We start from the raw sequence: 8640 nt of genomic DNA on the forward strand, positions 1-8640 counted from the left end.
GCCTCAATAAAGTATGACTCATTTCATTGACAAGAAACACCAGCAAATTCAAAATCAACAAACCGCTCTGGCTACAGTCAACAAGACTCCTGGAACCATAAAAAGTGTCCAGATTCCTAAAGCAATCTGTGACCTTACAAATGATGGGAATGGTGAAGTGTAATCCTGAATCCCATCTGAGATACCGTAGGAGGGCATCATAATGATGAGTAGTCAACCCTCGAATACATTCTGTGTGATTAATGTTACTAAGGAGTGTGTAGTATTTAAAGTACTCCACATGAAGAATTTATATGTAGAACATGATTAATAAAGGTCTATGTAACATTTATATATTAATGTGAAAGGAGAAGTTAATAAAATGTGTCCTATTGTGAGGTTAATAAATTAGAATGTGTATATGTAAACAACATTTAAACATTTGTACGTGTAACAAGAATTATTTCAGTGCAGGTGCATTTAGAATGACATCTCCATAAATCTTTTCAATTTATACATGTATAAGGAAAGCGCTTTTATTCTGTGTGTAGAAATGTGCAAGTATTCTGTAACCCGGTGCACTGCTAAAGTTGACTAGAGTCAAGAAACCAGTTCAGTTCATGCTCACATTTAAAATCTAACATGTAATTCGTATTTAACCTTCAATGCAGAATGCATTTGCTTGTATTTTGTTTCTACTGCAGGTATGGAAAAAGCCTCATTAGTTAGACTAGAAGTGTTTTGTTTTCACTAAATAACAAGATATGAGAAAATGAAGTTGCCAAGGAGAAGTGCTGTAAGGAGCAAGGAGGCGAGTTCTCATGGAGGAGGGGAGGAATGACCAAGGATGAACGAAGTTGCAACTTATTGATGTGAGGAAAGGTTCTGCAAGTACCCAGTTGTGCCAGAGCTATGGAAATTTACTAGCAAGGATCAAGTGGAATTATCTACCCTGAATGAAATTTAACTTTTATGCTGAATGTAGTGAGGGACAGGGGAGTCATTTTAGGATTTCACGGAGAGCAGATCTATGCTACTGCTTGTGTGGCTTTAAGCTACCTGACCCATGGTTGAAGTGCCTTCGACTGAAGACTCCGACAGCTCACACCTTTCTAATTTCACCCTTACTAAATACTTCTTAGCTTAGGGTTGCCCTTTTGAGGCAGTGTAGGGAGCGACAGCTTGCTCATGCTTACTTTGGAAGATCATCTGACGCAATTTAATGCTCAGTTCTTTTTCCTGATCATCTGTATCGTTGTCATAGAGTTAGTCATATGGTTCGTATTATATAGGGTAAATCTCTTCAGGAGAATTGACTAATCTTGGTCTTTCTGAATTTTTATATGACCATGTTGATATTGGTTAATATTGATTTGGTTCTAAATTGATAAATTAACCCTACTAAGCTCAGATTATGTTGTTGAGTGGGTTATTGTGTGACCACATTGGTTACTCTGCATTGAGATGTTAATAAGTGATTGTTTTCTCGCTTTACCTCTCATGCAGCTATAAAGATCATTGATCTGGAGATAAATGTTGGAATGGGCCCGAGCTCCATCAGGAATAAACTATACAAATGTACTTGACATAATTATATTTTGTAATGAAGTAGTGACATATAGCTGCTGCTGGCTGTTTTGATAGCATTATACAAACAAGACTGGATAACAAACATGTTTGTTTTTTAAATGAATAAACGTTTAACCCCTTCAGTGCCACGCCCTTTCCCCGCCCTGTGCCGGCCGTTGCATTAGCGGGCGGGGTTCATGACGAGCTGGACTCGTCATGGGCACAGCGCAACCGCGGCCCATGATGAGTCCAGCTCGTCATGGGCACAGAAGGGGTTAAAAGAAGTAATAACAGTAATTGTTGACATCAACATAGCAATGTATAGGAATCAGTTTGTATAAACAGTATGCGGGTACGCTGGATATTTATTTGTTAGCACTTTGTACTTGATCCGTCAGTTATGTTTTTGTCTTGTTCATATGTTTGAGCGAGAGTGTGAATGTAACAGCTCAGGTTGAATGAATGTATGGCAGTGTGGGGCTGGTTGTGCATAACAACAATGAAGTATGTTTTTGATTCATAGTAGTACTTGTTATTATTTTTTATGTGTATGAATTTTATTGACTGTCTATGTTCATTGATGGAGATTGATATATACACTTTTTGTACAACGGACATGTACAATAAATTGTCTATATAGGTTTTGATAATATGAAAGTTGACATTTATTATTCTTTATGTAAGCGTCCTTAACTGCACACTATATTTAGCTCCTCTTGGATGAAGTTATATATATCCCTATTCTATGGTTGAGAGTTTCAGCCACATTGAAGAAATAGCATTCAGGCCTTTGTATTTGTTCTGTTGACTTTGCTGATCCTGTTTTGGATCATATGTCCTCAACTGTAATAAATCCAGTAATAAGTTATGTATAGCACGATCATGCCCATTGTTTACCAAACGCATTGTAGCTTCCTGAACCCAACTAGACTGAAACTGTCTGAAAAAAAACATGGCTTTTACAGCAGTAATGTATACAATCAGGGCTATGAGGTCATGACGTCAGATTGTACGCTATACAAAAATCAATAACTTTCCATAACACCAATTTGTGATAGAGTAACCTGAACTGAACATTCACGTACGATGAGATTGAAATCTGTGGGACAGAGAGTGGATTTATATACCTGATCATGACAAAAACCTATCCACCCCAGAAAAGAGGTACCTTTATCAGTCAGTCCCAAATGTAGCAACGTAGAAACCACAACGATTTGCCAAAAAGAAAACTTACAACTGTGCCTTCTCTGGATTCACTCCGAGGATATGGAATGCACTGCCCCCAGAAACCAGACTGAACCCCTCTGCGGTCTCTATCAAGAAAGAAGTAAAATCTCTTCTCAGGATTAAATTCACGTGATCAATGTATCTAACTCTCATGCGGCTGCTTGTACAGTAGGACATAACTATGACATACAGTGTTATTTTTTTAATCTCTCTTCCCTTGTAAAGCTCTCTGATACCTGCAAAGGTCATGTTTGCGCTATATAAAACCTTCAAAATAAATAAATCTTAAAGATGTCCCTGTTTCCACTGGTAGGTGATTTGCTGCTATCTTGTTTACAGTGACAAGGGATCCTACAGTTAATAGCCTGAGGTTGTACTTGGCTTACCTCAGGTGATTGCTCGACGTCAAGCGGCAATTGAAATGAAGAGAATGGAGTATGTTTTACTCCTTAAAGCTTTTGGATGAAACAGAGACACTGAAAGCTGAGAATAGCGAAAGAGGAGGGATCGGGTTGCCTTTTAGTAGAGATGTGTCTCGCGCACTTTTGAAAAGTCAAGTTGCAGTCATGTTAGACACTCACACCTGGCCACCGGACTAAACAGTCTATCATAGGAAACAAAGGTGCATTCATTCTTGTCAGTTCATTAGTGAGGCATGAGTTCAGTCTAGAAATGAAAGCAATTCTACTTTCTCATGCTCCCTAAAAAGCCAAAGTAAATACAAATAGAAAAAGAATATGTGTTTGATGGTAACAGGAGGACAGCAGTACATCATATCATCATTAGATGCCTGAAAAATAACATGTCCATTTAAGTGCATGTCATGTATTGTGCTGGGAGGTGTGTGTGTAAAGTTATACTGGTTTCCATTGCAACAGCACACAATTTAAACTTAATTATTTTCTGACATTTAATACTAGGACTTGATTGCTACCCAAGTCCTAGCCATTCATTTAATCAGTATTCGAAGACTAACAGTTTCACTTAATCCTACAAGGATTCAAATTTACGCTAAAGAAATCAGTTGCAGATATTTGCATCACAGAGACCTCTGAACCAATTGAATGGATCAAAACATATTGCCGTCTTCAAGGCACGAAGTAGTATGGAAAGAACGTATGAATCCGCTATCAGCAATTTTGCACGGATCAGAACTTGTGACATGTAGATTACACACATGATATGCAGAAGCATGTAAACATTGCTTCTAAACTGAAAGGCTTGGCAATGAGTAAAGTATTACAGGGGCGACTCCTTCCTTAGGGCGGAGGAGCACCGCCCCCCCCGCCACCACACGCACATAAAACATTAATAAAACAGGTTTTAAACCTGTTTTATAATCGTTTCATTTGAATCCCCCCTGGACCCGCCCCAGTACTCTGACGAGTCTTGGGGGCGGTTTCAAGAGGATGACACTGTGGTGGGGAGTGGTAGTGCCCTTCCTTGCCCCTTCTCTGCATGAAGGTTTAGCCAGCCGCTTCATGCCGGCCAAACCCTCATGCTGCGTTGCTGGGGCTGGAGAAAGCAGGTACAGGCTCCCAGTCTGCCTGGGAGCTCAAAGTCCCAGCGCTCCGGCCAATCCTGATGCTGCTTTCATGCAGCGCCGTGGTTGGCCTCAGTGCAGTCCGGGAGCCTGTCCCAGAAGCAGGAAGAGCGTGATGGAGCGGATGGTGGAGGCGACAGCGCTCAGGCCAATCCTGATGCTGCTTTCATGCAGCGTCGTGGTTGGCCTCAGTGCAGTCCAGGAGCCTGTCCCAGAAGCAGGAAGAGCGCGATGGAGCGGATGGTGGAGGCGACAGCGCTCAGGCCAATCCTGATGCTGCTTTCATGCAGCGTCGTGGTTGGCCTCAGAGCAGTCCGGCAGCCTGTCCCAGAAGCAGGAAGAGCTCGATGGTGGAGGCGACAGCGATCAGGTCCTTTAAAAATTTTTTTTATTCTTTATGGTCCTAAATTGCTACAAGTCTCTGAAACCACAGCCATAGCTGGCAGAAGTTTTTAACAGCAGGACAAAAGGCCAACGCCTGAAACCCCGACTGTGGCCCCCAAGCACTCAAGCTGTGCCTTGGATTAGACTGAAAGGTAAAGGAGGCTGTAGGTTGTGTGGCCACCCAAGGGAAGACATGATTCATGCCATGTGCCTCTGCAAAACGCCTCTTAGCCTTCGCCGTCAATAGCTTTGTCCACCCATGAACCCACTCAGGCTACGTTCTTGCAGACAAGTGCTATGGGCCTGCCTCAACTCAGCCGAGCCGCAACTTAAATCTTGGGCAGTGAAATATCTCCAGAGGGTTGAAGGGGCTTTAAAGAAGGCACTTTATCAGGACGTCCTAAGACTTGATCACTATAGAAAAATCCTTTACAGGTGTGACCGGCACCAAGTAATCCACAACATGCTTCTGCTGGTGCCCGAGAGTCAATGGACTGACAGCCCGAACTTTTAGCCTGAGTGCAATTAAGCTGCACTTTCCAGCCCGGTCAGCTGCTGACTGATGTGACCAGACTTAGCCACCAATAACTCTTACCTTTGAAACTTGAACGTAAAGTTGAGCGCAAGAACTGGAAAGATTACTTGCTAAACTGACCACAAAGGACAAAATCCACACTCAAATTGCCGTTTAATATTTTAGTCCTTCAGTTTTGTATCAGTCACAGGACTGAATCGGACTAATCCAAAAGAAACTTCAAGGCCCTACTCTTGCACCGACACTTCAGGTGGCTCAGACAAAAATCATTCCCACTCTAACTTATGGCAGTGAAGCTCTAAAAGGATTGGACAGTGACCATCTGGATAAAATAATCACTAATATCTACAGGTCCGTGTTCAAATTACCAAACCACACATCACCTGCACAAATCAGGTTGGAATTTGGCATCTGCAAACAACGACTGGCCAGAGCCATGTCCTTCCTCGTGTGCTGTCACAAGTTGAGGTTATCAAAGGAGGGAAGTTTAGGTTACCATTTGTGGGCCTGCATTGATAACAACTTATGGCAAGCAGGACACGAATATTGGTCAAAAGGCTTAAAAACTCTGTGCCTAAATGACCTCTGGATCCTGCATGCCAGTCAGAAGGAATTCAAAAGGCTAGCGAAAATCAGCACCAAACAACTATCAAGAGTGGAAGACAAAGCCAGCCTTGCCAAAAGAAGTCATGGGTGGATGACTCTTCAATCCTATGCCTTACTAATCCCACAGCCGTACCTTACCACATTGTTTAGTGCTCGGACGAAACTAAGTTTTTTAAAACTGAGACTGGGAGTCATTAATCTGTTGACACACCGGCCAAAATGGAAAAGAGAACATGGAAAAGTACAGTGCCGACTTTGCGGGTCCCCCAAAGAAGACATTACACACATCATATGCCTGTGTCCTCTACTATTGACAGAGAGACGGGCTTTACTCAAGCATCACTGGAATAGAAACATGATTAAAAGCTGTAGAGCAGCAGTTTTGGCGTGTTTCGATCCTAGGAACACTAAACTAAATTGTGCCCTAGTAAGATTTATGGAGTGCGCTGCAAAAAAACATACTGAGCTGTCCAGAGTCTGCGACCCCCCATTGGAATAATGCTGCTAAATCCTCACTTGCTGCTTCTGGCTCCTTTGAATATGACTTTTTAAACTGAAGTTTTATGTTATTATCCATACATATCAACTTTTTAATGAAATCATCGTCTTAAATTAACCTTGAATTTTAAATGTTTGTATTTGCAATGGTTTACTTTTAAATCACGCAATAAAGTTTATAATAGGTATCAGTCACAGGAACGATGCTTAAGGAAAGCACACTAAAACCAGTGCTTAATTTGAGCCGGTAGTTTACGGTACTCAGCACCAGCACTTAATTGTCATCACCACACTTATGACATTCTGCCTCATGGTGGCGCTGCTCATCGAATTTAGAGATGAACAGAACAACGGTTGTTTCCCAATACAATATGCATAAAAAATAATAAAACGTGCCTCCCCAGCCATTCCTTTAGCTTTGAGGACCTGGAATTATCTGAACTGTCGCACTTGCAGGCGAGAGAGATGGCTAGTAGTTGTTTTGGTCCAGTCATTGGCAGCGATGATGTGACACTGGGTGGTGCAAGCTGCAGTGGCCTCCTGGTCAGGTCCCTGGAACTTATTATTTTACAAATCAAGCACTGACTAAAACCCCACCACGATCAGGACTGGGAGGACATGCTAGAGCCCAGATCTAGATCACCAGACTAGCTAACCTACTCACACTCCAAGGGTTAGAACCTTGCACTTTAACTTGCTATCTTGCACTTTCCCCCCTCATGGGCCCTCTGTTCTCAGCACGCTAGGGGGTCAATCCGGGCACTCTAACCCACTTAACAATCTCAAGGGAAGAACCTGGGGACTAAGAAGGACATGGCGCTACAGGGCAGGAATTGAGTCCCTTAAGGGGCATACTACCTCGGAGCCTCTGCCCCTTTCACATGTGATCCGCACTTCACACTTTATTGCACACACCGAGCTCCTTTATAAAGTCTGCTTTTAATTCTTAGCGGCTTCCCCCAAGACCCAAAACCAAAGATGGCGAGGTTAAAGTGCCCAAAACCAAAGATGGCGAGGTTAAAGTGCCCAAAACCAAAGATGCCGAGGTTAAAGTGCCCAAAAACAAAGATGCCGAGGTTAAAATGCCCAAAACCAAAGATGCCGAGGTTAAAGTGCCCAACATGAAAGATGTCTTAGCCTCCACCCTTACTTGCAAAGCGTGGACTGACACAAGAATGAGGTCTTGAGGCTACTGTTGATAACCAACATTTTAACATTTTTATTTTGTGTTTTTAGTAGTAGTCATGTTATGTCTGCATAAGGAAAGGTGTTTGTCTCTCATACATAATAAAATAATCTATCTAATAAAGAATGATACCTTACAAACGTAGTTTTTGTTTTTCTTCAAAGAGCGATCCTTTGCAGCAGAGAAACGCCCTTCTAGCTGCAGTGAAGGACAGCAGTCCCCTGTCCCAGGCCCCCCTTCTGGTTACCTGCAGCTAACTGTCCCAGGCTCTAGCATCAGAGCTTTTCTGCCTGGCACGCAGAACCACCTCATACCCCTGACCTGGTTTGTCCATTGCCGCCCCCTGCACCCAAGATGTCCTGGAAGGAAGCTAGCACAACTGTTAGCTCTTCACCAGATGTGTGTGCTTGAGGGAAAGACTGCACTGCTGCAGTGTCTACTCTTTGTTTATGAGAGGAGCTTGAACTGGCCCTTGAAGCTGTCTGCTCATAGTGTGTGTGTGAAGGAAGCTTGCACTCATGCTGCTGTGATGGACATGTTTTTGGGTTAGATTTTAATTTGATGTTTTTGTTTTGTCGATGAGGGATGCTCCTCGGAATGTCATGATTTTTCCTATTATCTTTTGGCTTTAGCTCCCAACGCCCCCTAACTTATAACCACGCTGTATCTGTGTTTCATCAATGTATTCTTGACGAAAGTATGACGATAAAACGCAAACATTTACAACACAGTTTTTACTTCGCAACATTCATTACAGCGCATGTTTATATCGCATGCCATCACAAAGCATTTTTAGAAACTACATTTACAACGCATTCCATTACATCGCATCATACCGTTACAACGCATACCATTACATTGCATTTAAGGTAAGTGTTGGATAGTGTAGGGGTAAGAATTACTATTCCCACACCAGTGAGTGCAACAGTAGGGAAAGTGTTGGATAGTGGAGGGGTAAAAACTATGCGTTGTAATGGTATGTGTTATAATGGCATGCGTTGTAGTGATCTGCGTTGTAATGACATGCGTTGTAGTGACATACAATGTAATGGCTGTGTTGTAATGGCATGCGATGTACAGGATGTTGCGATGTAATGACTGTGTTGTAAAGGT

The sequence above is a fragment of the Triturus cristatus genome, chromosome 12 (assembly GCF_964204655.1).
Source record: "Triturus cristatus chromosome 12, aTriCri1.1, whole genome shotgun sequence".
Lineage (NCBI taxonomy): Eukaryota > Metazoa > Chordata > Amphibia > Caudata > Salamandridae > Triturus > Triturus cristatus.